Genomic DNA, 12,047 nt, shown 5'->3' with positions numbered 1-12,047 from the left:
ATAGCTCTTGTTTTGATGTGCCAAGTATACTCCTTGTTTGATGCCATCTTTGGAAAGGATACGGTCCTTGTTAAATCGGGCTACGGGCCTAATTAACACAAGTCCCTTGTGCTGGAGGACTCTAAACTTTCGCAGTACTAAGTATAAAAGGACACGGTCCTTGTTAAATCGGGCTACGGGCCTAAGTAACGCAAGTCCCTTGTACTAGAGGACTCTAAACTTTCGCGGTACTAAGTGCACAAGTCCCTTGTATTGGAGGACTCTAAACTTTCGCAATACTCTTGACCAAACGATTACGGATCGTACAGCTTTTGATATTTGATGATGAATACGGTTCATCCCTTGTTTTGCCGATGTTATGATACTTGACTGATGAATACGGTTCATCCCTTGTTTCGCCAATGTTTGATATTTGATGATGAATACGGTTCATCCCTTGTTTCGCCGATGTTATGATACTTGACTGATGAATACGGTTCATCCCTTGTTTCGCCGATGTTATGATACTTGACTGATGAATACGGTTCATCCCTTGTTTTGCCGATGTTATGATACTTGACTGATGAATACGGTTCATCCCTTGTTTCGCCAATGTTTTGATATTTGATGATGAATACGGTTCATCCCTTGTTTCGCCGATGTTATGATACTTGTATGATGGATACGGTTCATCCCTTGTTTCGCCTATGTCAGTAAACACCTTTGGGTACTTGTAATATTTGATCGATGAATACGGTTCATCCCTTGCCTTGCTAAGTTTGATGTGTTTCGTTTTGAAGGACTCCGGCTATATTCATGCAAAACCTTTATCTTTAGTACCATTCACTGAGTTTTGTACTCACCCCTCTATATATATGTAGGTGATGAGCAGGACGGCGGCGACGCCTAGATCGTTTGGATGCTTGTTTTGGATTCGTGCTTATGTCGGCTTTACTTTTGTATTTACGTCGGCGATGCCCTGTTTTGCATGTCGGCAAATCTTGAAAATCATGCTTCTTGACTTGTATTAGCTGCATTTTGTATATGTCGGCTCGAGAAGCCTTTTGATCAAGATGTAACATGTATCTTTTTACCTTGTTGTATTTAAGTTGTAAAGTTAATTGGAATGTTTGGCATTGCTTTGATCTACGCACAGCTCTTATGGACCACTTGCATTTGATTTATTGCTTCCGCATTTGTGAGCCCCCTATATTCATACTCTGATTGTGTTAAGTTTTGAAAAGTTGGCCTTCGGTAATGGCGGATTACTAGCCATCACGGCACCAAACTACTAGGGGCGGTTTGGGGTCGTGACAAAACCACTATACCTTAATGATCTATTTGGAAATTAAATAAAAAATGAAGTTGAATAGAAAAATAACTTGAATAAAAATGGAAGTCGAATAAAAATAATACTGAAAGTTGAAGAAAATTAAAAATGGAAGTTCATTCAAGAAACCAATATACATTAACGATCTATTTGGAAATTAAATAAAAAGGAAGTTTAATAGAAAAGTAAATTGAATAAAAATGGAAGTGGAATAAGAAGAAAAGTGAAAGTTGCATAAAATTAAAAATGGAAGTTCAATCCAGAAACCAGTATACCTTAAAGATCTATTTGGCAATCACTACAAGAAATTGCACTTTTGGCAACGACTTTTGGCGACGACGTCATTTTTTCATAGCCAAAAGTATATTTTTGGCGACACAGTGATGAATTTCGTTTGGTAAAAGTAGACCTTTACCGGCGCAATTTACTATCGTCGCTAAAAAAGCATAACATTCTTTAAGCGCCAAAATTATTTGTTGGCGCCAAAATTTCAAAAGTTTTAGCTACGAGGCTTATTTTTTACCAACACAATAAGCATTGCTATTAGTGTGCTTACTTTTGGCGACGATAAGTTGGTGTGGGTAAAGAGTTAAACATTTAGCGACGATAACACTGTTCGTCGGTAAAAGTTTTACTAGTGAAACAGGTGATTTGTTGATTTGTGTTTTTATTATAATTTTTGAAAGAGTTTTAAATATTTTAGTTATTGAATTGTAAAATCAAAGTGATCATTGAATTAGATCACAAAATGAACCCATCAAGGCCAAACATACTCTTAAATTGAGATGGCTAATTTGAGTTAATTTAAACTTTTCTAAAGAATGTGGTTAGATTATCAATTTTAATATGTTTGGTTTTATTTTCAGATTCTTTTCATTGTGGTTTTATGTTTGGTTTTATTTTCATAAATTAGTTTAATTTTTTTTTCCTAAAAAACTATTAAAAAAAATTTAGGTGAAAAAATAAAAAATATACTTATTATTTTTATATAATTTTATCTTTTAGGTCATACACTACAATAAAATTGATTTTTTCACCAAACCACGTCGACGACCTACACGACGCTGATAGTGGGTTCTAATCATAAGTAACATAGAAGAAACAGAGGGAGAAGAAAGACAGTGAATTGGTTGGAAGGGGAAAGGGTTCTTCAAACCCTTGTTCTTCAAAGTTCTACTATCAATTGAATCGGTGGAGATTGAGAGGCAAACACGGTAGTCTCGAAGCCCTTTGGAGGTTCTTCAAAGCCATATGCTGTGTCGACGTACACAAAACAAAGAGAGGATCTTGCTGTGAGAGGCAAATGGTACTTTCATCTTTTCGGCGGCAAGACTAATTCGACGGTAAGGCACTCTTCTCATCTCTTCTCTGTTCTCTTCCTTGTTCCTAAAACCCTTGTTTCGGCTCTCTCTCGCTCTCACTCTCGCATTCGGTGTAGTTGGCTGTGTGATTAGAGTGGCTGTGGGTAATTTCACTCTACCTAAAACCCTAATCCAACAAAGAAAGAGAAAAGAATTTGAAGAACAATCAGAAAATCTGAAGGTATTCCTCTCTCAATTGATTATTTTTGAAACCCTCCCTCTCCTGAAACCCTATTTTCTCTCTCTGAAATCGTCCCTCTTGTAAAATCCTCTTCTCTCTAACTTTTCCCCTCTTTTCTCTGTGTTTGGTTCTCTCAGAATTCTGATTCCAATCTTTCATGGCTCTTACAGATTTGGTATTTTTACATTTGCTAAAATTTTATTTTATTTTGTTTTTTTTTATATATTTTAGTTGACAAGTAATGAAATAATCGATGAATATTCTCAGGCATTGGGCTTTTTACATTGATTAGTGTAGTAATTTTTTTTTTTTTTGGGGGGGGGGGGGAACTCATTCATCATTCTGAAGCTTCAACTATGAAAATTATGATTGTCCACCAATATAACCCAATTTCTTGACAACCTCACTTATAACACGTGCACAGCCATTGCGTTGGCTGTATCATCACAAATGGACTTGGAAGGAAATTTTTTTTATGAACATCAAAATTTGTAGTGGTGGACCAAAGCTTTCCCACCAGCATGTCAATGCCATGAAAACAAAATTAACAAGAGAGTTGTAACTGAAATAATCAAACATTCAGTGCCCCCATTTGAAGATGACCAGCAATCAATGCATTCCATTTTTTCTGAAAATTGAGACCACTATATTAATGGCCTACACTTGATACATAGTGTCCTTTAGACTCTTGTTCACACTTGAAAACAGACCCCTAATGTTCTACAGAAGCATGCAGCTTAAATTTTATTTTTAATATGCTTTTACCACTTCGTATGTTCTTGAATCTCAAGTTCTCCCTTTGGCAAGATTATGAATCCATTCTGAAATATTTTAAATACATATCAGGTTGATCATTAAAGCAGTCTATTAACAATATTCTAGCGAAAATCAAAATGCTGATAATTTAATTCAGTGTAGCCCTTGCTATAACCAAATGAATAATTTTGTTCTTGTTGAAAGTGTCATCAATAGCTTGCAGCCAAATGTATAAGTTTCAAACAACCAAGAAAAGTGTATAAATATTCTACGTGGGTTGATATTATCTATTGTTTTGATTGATTTTGATCAAATGGTTAGATTTTTATAATAACACAAATTGTTACAACTGACAAATGATTACACAGTTTTGTCAATTCTCAAAGCCAGTTTGAATAATAGGGTCTGGGGAACATCATTAATGATTTCACTTATTTAATGGTTTTGGTTTGGTTTAGGAATCTTTTTTCTGGGAACGAAATCAGTTTTATCCTTCATATTCTATCATCAAGAGCTTCACTACTATGCACCATTCTCTCTTTTGTAAAATTTTTTGGTGAAATTCTGGAACTTCTGTCGTTTGGAGGTTCTTGAATGTTGTTTAAAGTTTTTCAGAGTTACATATTGATTAATGTGTCAATTGTGGCTTAGTTGATGTCAATGTGACTCGATTTTTTGCTTTGTCATCTTCTGTTTATTATTCTGATCCCTTGAAGTCATTTTGAGACCATGTTTTTCCATTTCACATATTTTATGTACATTTGTTTATTTAGGAATTCATGGGAAGAAATCTCCTCGCTTTGAATGTCATGTGGAAGTACATGGAGCAGGTGAGCAAATTTTTGTCCAGAAACTTCTGGTTATAGATGAAGTGTTCGATTTATATAAAATTTCCGAAATATGCTGAATATGATGAACATTTTGATGAAAAATTGTAAGCTTCATATCACTGTTATGCTGTAGTTAGTGATCTATTTTCTCATGGTACAAGATATTTTAATTTGGATCAAATGACTGTTATCCATCTGTTAATTATCATAGTTCTTTTTCTCTTAGAGCAGTATTGAATTGAATTTAAATTATTGCTATCTTCACTATTTTTTTTTTTTTGATGTAGGACAACATGATTGATGGGATTTTAGGCCTGTAGGGTTTTAGGGTTTATAACGGATGTAACAAAGGAATTAGGATTTTGAAGTCTAAAGAAGCAAGGTAAATTTTAGGGCTGCTCTGGGTTCTGTTAACAGTATCCTGGCTAGTTTTAGATTATTTAGGTTTGTTAAATGAAGTTTGGATCTTGGTAGAGGCATAATAAGGTTTGGTTATGGCTCTTAATGACTTGAAAGAGTAAAAAAATTAGAATAAAAAAAAAAAAAAAGGGAAGAAGAAACTCTATATAATCCTTTAGGCATTGCATGTACTACTAAATTTCATCACACAATACCGTAGAGCTACAGTAGTCACTGGAAGTGATTTAAAGCTTATTCAATACTGAATTGGAGGCATTATGTGTGACACTCATGACGCAAACTGCACCGTCATCGGATAAGGGATTTGACCAGTAGATAGCCATGAGCTACCAAAGGCCTACTTATATCAAGTGAAATGTGCATTTGGAAATATATGATTCATTTGAAAATTTCTCTTTAGCGAAAGCATGCTGTAATAGAACCTGCGTAATCCTAGTGATACCATAAACCCATTAGAGCATGTGCTTACGTCAGAATATCATTCATGTGCTATTTACAAAGTGGGTGTACATTTTGTACATAATTGGCCATAATTCAAAGACATCAATACATATGACCTGATAATCAATTTCAAGGACCAACCGAAAGCATGTTGGAATAAAACTTGTGTAATCGTAGTGGTACCATAAACCCATCAGAGCAAATGCTTAAATGTCGTTTATATGCTGTGTACAAAATGGGTGTAGATTTTGTACATAAGTGGCCATAATTCAAAGACCTCAATACATATGACATGATCAATTTGAAGGACCCATTGGCCATACATATATACATCATAGCATGCACAATGTCTTCCATCTTGGTTTCTACTTTCTAGATCAATGAAATGATCTCCTTAGCTTTGTACATAAATACATATAAACGCTTGACATCTTTTCTGAATTCCCATCACCTGAAAACGTTTAAGATGGAATGGTGTGAGCCACTGCTCAGCGATAATAGCATACCAAGTGCACAAAAGAATCTACATGGATATCATCATATACATGTACCAAAACAGAGCTCATTTATAAATCAAAGTTTATATATAAAATAGACTTCATATTCTGAACTAGAGTCTTTAGAGATTTTATAAAGATACATATAATGTTCTTTGCCAGCGGAAAACTGTATGATCGTGTATCATATAGTTAAACAAAAAGTCATATGATGACCTCCTAGAATCCCTATAATGATGTAATGATATGAGGCCATCACAGCAGAACTAATACAGAGGGATATCCAAGCCAGCTACAAAAACCAAAACATATAAGCCACTTTTTTGCAGCAAGGGTTAGATATCTCAGTTTTTCTTTGAATACATTGAATTTGGCACAATAGAGGAAATTGATTCCTTTTTCCTTAGGTTTTTGTGAGTGCCCAGTTTGCTAGGATTTGCTTGAGAAGTATGTAGTTTACAACATATTGATGTGGTTTGTTTTCTGCACTTAAATCGTGTCATTTTAAGCCTACTATAGTAATGCTTATACTAATTCTCTCTTTCTATGTGTCTCTCTTATTTCTTTTGGTCTCTTATTGGGTTTTTCGAGTAAGTGAATGCATTAGGGGGACCATTTCAAAACCTTCAATTTCTTGAAATCCTAGTTTTCTCATATTGAAAACATTTTTGTTATCATCTTCTTCTTTTCTGCTTTCCATCATACAGTTTTTTTGAAAAGTATTGCATTAACCATGCACATTTCATTTTATTAGAATCTCACAAGGAAAAGGGGAAAACTGAAATGAGGGGTAAATTCAATGAATAAGAAGGAAGAAATGGTAAAAAATGATGTCAATGCAACAATTTCATTGCTGTCGTTGTCAACCCAAAATAAATTTGTAACCAACTCGTATTGGTGCAGGCAATCAGAGGCAATAAACACTGGGGGACTACCATATTCACCATGATCATCACCAGGACTGCAGCAGTATTGACATCATCTTTGCCTACCTGAATCCCACTGAACATCATGTACATTTTTGTTGGAAACAAATATATCACAATGACCCTTATTCATACTGTTGCCTTTGTCAGCAATGACCACCACGATCTGATGTCAGAAATGACCATTCTGCTTGAATCTTACTGAATAGTTCTAGTACCTTCAAAAGTGTCCTTTGGTTGTGTTGAGGGGACTATAAGGAAGATCGGTCTCAGTCTCTCTCTCTTGCATGGGTGTGGAGGCATGTCTGCTCGCATTAGCACTCAAAGAGATGACAGATAGGCTGAGATGTAGCTCATTGTGGCTGCCACTTTTTACTAGCTGATCACCAGTATGGTTGCCTCTTACCTATAGTTTTTAAGTTTATGTTTCTTAGTGAATGCAATCGTTTTATTTGTTTTCTTCTTGTTGCCAAATTATTGAATGATGTGAACTTGTTAATGATTAGTAGTTTTGTATTGTAATATCATCATATTGTTGTCTGACTACAGAGAATCTGAAACCTCTATACATATCGCAGAGATAATGCATATGCCTTCCATATCAGAAATCATTGAAATAGACCTTATCTGAATATTAGTAGAGAATCTGAAATTAGTTTGCCTTGTGTAAATTATTGCCATTGTTGCAAGTGAATGATTTGTAACTTGGACAACATTTTTTTTCACTGGAGTGTAGAATGCATTGGATCTACTACGACTGATTGTTTTAGTATAGTTGGAAATTGAAGGTTTTTATTTTATTTTATTTTTTACCGGATGATGGTAAAAGCTTTATGTTTTGGTCAGTACTTACACTTGCATATCTATTAATACACACACACACACACACACACAAAGACTGCTTCCAGATCAATAAAAAAGCTAATGGACTTTGTTTTAAACTTGTCATTGATCAATACAGATTGCTACCAGATCCTCCTTTTTGCTGGTGGCTGATGGCTGACGGCTGTTGCTTGTTAGTTTGCTGCATCTGCTGGTCTACTGCTGCCCTCGTGGCTAATGCTTGCTGGGCGGCGGCTGTTGCTGTTGCAATGTTACTGTGAGGCGGCTGCTACTAGATGTTGATCTGCTGGATAAGTTTATGAGTGATTTTCATGTTGTTTTGCCTGTCTTTGTTAGTTTCATGTTTTCATTTTGTTATCTGTTGTTTATAATGTGGGTTCACAATTTGGATGTATTTGGGTATTTTAGTGACTTTACACTTTTAGGTTTTATACATTGCTTCTAAAAGCAGTATCAGTAGTGTTTTTTTTGCTTGCACATCAACTTTAGGTGATTTCATATCAATGTTATTAGTTTGTAATAGTGGTGCCTGAGGGATGCCTCTTGTAAATCTGTAAATCTTATAAAAATATATAAATTATTTTCAATTATGTTTGTTTGTAAATGTGTCGCCAAAAGTTTATTTTTGTCCACTCATATTGTGTTGCTAGAAGTGTATTTTTTGCCAATGTCAATTTGTCGTTGTCAAAAGTAAACCTTTATCGACAAACAAATCGTCGGCAAATGGCAATATTTACCGACGTAAATGTGTTGCCAAAAGTGTATATTTTGCCAATGCTAATTTGTCGTTGCCAAAAGTGAAGTTTTATCGACAAACAAATCGTAGGCAAATGACAACATTTACCGACGTAAATGTGTCGCCAAAAGTTTACTTTTGCCGACGCATATTTTGTCGCTAAAAGTATATTTTTTGCCCATGCAAATTTGTGTCGCGAAAAGTGCCACACAATCATCATATTTGAATGACTTTTACCGACGCAAGGTAAATTGCCGACGATGGAGGAAGGCTTTTATCGATGACTATGTTCGTCGCTAAAGGCATTACTTTTACCAACGCAATGATAATTTCGTCGGCAAAAACTTTTGCCGACTCACTTTTGCCTACGGGTTGCCAACGTTGTCACGCCCCCAAACCGCCCCTAGTAGTTTGGTGCCGTGATGGCCAGTAATCCGTGATTACCGAAGGCCGACTTCCAAAATTCACACACAATCAGAGTATTTATATAGGGGGCTCACAAGTGCGGAAGCAATAATCTAAAATACAAGTGGTCCATAAGAGCAGTGCATAAGTCAAATGAAATGGCATACATCTTTATATAGCTTTACAACTTGAATACATAAAGAAATGAAGTACAAAATACACATCACATCTTAGCAAAAGAGCTTCTCAAGCCGACATGTTCAAAATACATAAGCTTCAAAAATGGCCGACATAAATATTGCCGACATAACATGCATCCAAAACATCTTGTAAAACACACATCTTGGCGAAGCCGACCTCTTGCTTATTACCTACATATATACATAGGGAGGGTGAGCTTGGATACTCAGTGAATGGTACAAGTAATAAAGGGGTTGCATGAATGATTTCCAAGGTCCTTGTCAAAACAATACATATATCATAGCTTTGTTCAAAACATGGGATGAATCAAGTTCATCAATCAAATCTTGGCCTTTCAAATCTTGCTTGGGATGTTAATAACATCTACATAATACATGGGGTGATGACATATCAAGACAAGAGTGCAGTTGCATTATAGTCCCCTGCAACTAAGGACTTTCAAGACAAGAGTGCAGTTGTATTATAGTCCCCTGCAACTAAGGACTTTCAAGACAAGAGTGCAGTTGTATTATAGTCCCCTGCAACTAAGGACTTTCAAGACAAGAGTGCAGTTGCATTATAGTCCCCTGCAACTAAGGACTTTCAAGACAAGAGTGCAGTTGTATTATAGTCCCCTGCAGCTAAGGACTTTCAAGACATGTCATCAAAACAAGATAGTATTTGATATATAAATAGGGATAACCATTCATGCTTGATCAAATACTTTTATCAAAACGAGGCAAAGCTTTGTCAAAACGTTATAACATAACTTTATTAAAAATACCACTCACTTAGTTCTTGGGACGTCGGGATCAAGGCAAAGGTCCAAGTCCTACAAACACATGTCAAAGTCTATTGAATGCACTCTTAAAAACAAGCTTCACATGAATGCAAATGATCTAGGGAAAACATGCTGAAAACATCTAGGGAAAACATGCTGAAAACATCTAGGGAAAACATGCTGAAAATACCTAGGGAAAACATGCTGAAAACATCTAGGGAAAACATGCTGAAAATACCTAGGGAAAACATGCTGAAAACATCTAGGGAAAACATGCTGAAAACATCTAGGGAAAACATGCTGAAAATACCTAGGGAAAACATGCTGAAAACATCTAGGGAAAACATGCTGGGTACCAACCAGGTCCTGGAATGGATGCACAGAGATGATCTAGGCTAAAACGACCTAGCTGGGTGAACTCAAGAGGTCTTGGCCGAGGTCCCACACCTCTTGGCCGAGGTGTGGTTACCTAGGCTTCAGTATGCAGCTGTCTGCCGAGGTGTTACAAGGTGCCGGCATGGGTGTACCATGGTCGGCCTAGGTGTGCAGTGGTTAGCCTAGGTGTGCATGCAAGATAAACTAATGTGCAAGTGATCATGCAAGGTAGGCCAAGGTGAGATACGATGCTTGGCCTAGGTGTGTGATCTAGGCAAGAGTGGTGTCGGTGATCACACCTAGGGAAATGAAGCCTGGAAATCTGGGTTTCCTCCTTGAAGAACATGAAGAACATGAGCATGAAGAACATGAATGCTAAAATCATAACTTGTTATTACAAGATCTGGGATTTCATGACATGAGTTCGAAAACATGGACCTGGGTACCCATACTTTGAAAATCATGCAAGAACAAACACAAAAACACGGATCTAGGCATGAGCTTTCGGATCAAAACATGACTTTTCTTGAAGAATACATGAAAACCATTTTCTCTTTCTAAAACCAAACTTCAAAGCAATGCATGGCTTACAAATCATATTCAATCATGCAATGCAATATCATAAACATATAGAACAACAAGAGCGGATCAAGAATCTAACCTTAGAACACGGATCTAACGGTTCGATCTCAAAGAATCAAGCTTGGAAATCCACTCTCTTTCAAGAACTCTTCTCCCTCTTCTAGAGCTTCTCTCTCTACTCTTCAAAACAAGATACAACAAATGAGGGGTTTCTCTCTCTGCCGGCTAACTTAACTCTCAGCTCGGACACGTGGCAACGGTTGGTTGGTTCTCTTCAAAAAGGTGATAGATTGACAAGACAAGGCCCTGACAAGGCGTATCTAGCAAGCTACTCGGAATGGCACTCCGGCAAGTATTGACATCGGCTAACCACAAGACTTCGGCAACTAGGGTGACAATGACCTCGGCTAGGAAGGACAACACTTGACTAAGCTGTGCCACACCTCGGCCTAGATGTGCCACACCTCGGTCTAGGTCATTCCAGTCCCAGAACAAGGTCACTAGGTGCAAGGATTAAGGATCTCGGACGCCTAGGTGACAACATCTTGGCCAATATGCCTAGGTGACGGTGGAGGTCAACCAAAGGGGTTCCAAGATGGTCCAAGGTGTAAGAGGTTCAAAGGTGTGACCTAGGCTTAACATGACCTCGGCTTGGCATGACCTAGGCTTAACATGACCTAGGCTTGGCATGACCTAGGCTTAGCATGACCTAGGCTTAGCATGACCTAGGGTTAACATGACCTAGGCTTGGCATGACCTAGGCTTGGCATGACCTAGGCTTGGCATGACCTAGGCTTAACATGACCTTGGCTTGGCATGACCTAGGCTTAACATGACCTAGGCTTGACATGACCTAGGCTTGACATGACCTAGGCTTAACATGACCTAGGCTTGACATGACCTAGGCTTGGTATGACCTAGGCTTGGCATGACCTAGGCTTAGCATGACCTAGGGTTAACATGACCTAGGCTTGGCATGACCTAGGCTTGGCATGACCTAGGCTTGGCATGACCTAGGCTTAACATGACCTAGGCTTGGCATGACCTAGGCTTAACATGACCTAGGCTTGACATGACCTAGGCTTGACATGACCTAGGCTTAACATGACCTAGGCTTGACATGACCTAGGCTTAACATAGCAAGGAAGGAACAAAGCATGCATACAACACTTAGGGAAAACATGATAGCATCAAGACAAGACAAGAACCTTTACCTAGGCAAAACAAGTCCAAGTCTACAAATGCAAGCTTAACAAGACAAAATCATGCAAATGTACATGAACATGACTAAGACATGAATGTGGGTTATTACAAACGTAGCTTTGTGTGTCGGCAAAACTCTTTGCCGACGAATTTTCCCTTTTAGCAACATATTTTGTTGCGTCGCAAAAAATGTAATTTCTTGTAGTGAATTAAATAAAAAA

General features: G+C 37.3%; 1 long non-coding RNA gene across 1 annotated transcript; it reads left to right on the top strand.

Annotated features, from left to right (window-relative positions):
• The first annotated feature begins 2,362 nt into the window (after nt 1-2,362).
• Nucleotides 2,363-6,938, top strand: LOC145819476 (uncharacterized). The gene is made up of 4 exons (XR_014360232.1): nt 2,363-2,652; nt 2,748-2,851; nt 4,381-4,437; nt 6,699-6,938. It is a non-coding gene; the product is annotated as an uncharacterized LOC145819476 (long non-coding RNA).
• Nucleotides 6,939-12,047: the final 5,109 nt, after the last annotated feature.

This window comes from Camellia sinensis, chromosome 2, assembly GCF_055761805.1.
Source record: "Camellia sinensis isolate YWXY chromosome 2, ASM5576180v1, whole genome shotgun sequence".
Taxonomy (NCBI): domain Eukaryota; kingdom Viridiplantae; phylum Streptophyta; class Magnoliopsida; order Ericales; family Theaceae; genus Camellia; species Camellia sinensis.
This window is presented reverse-complemented; position numbering and strand designations above follow the sequence as displayed.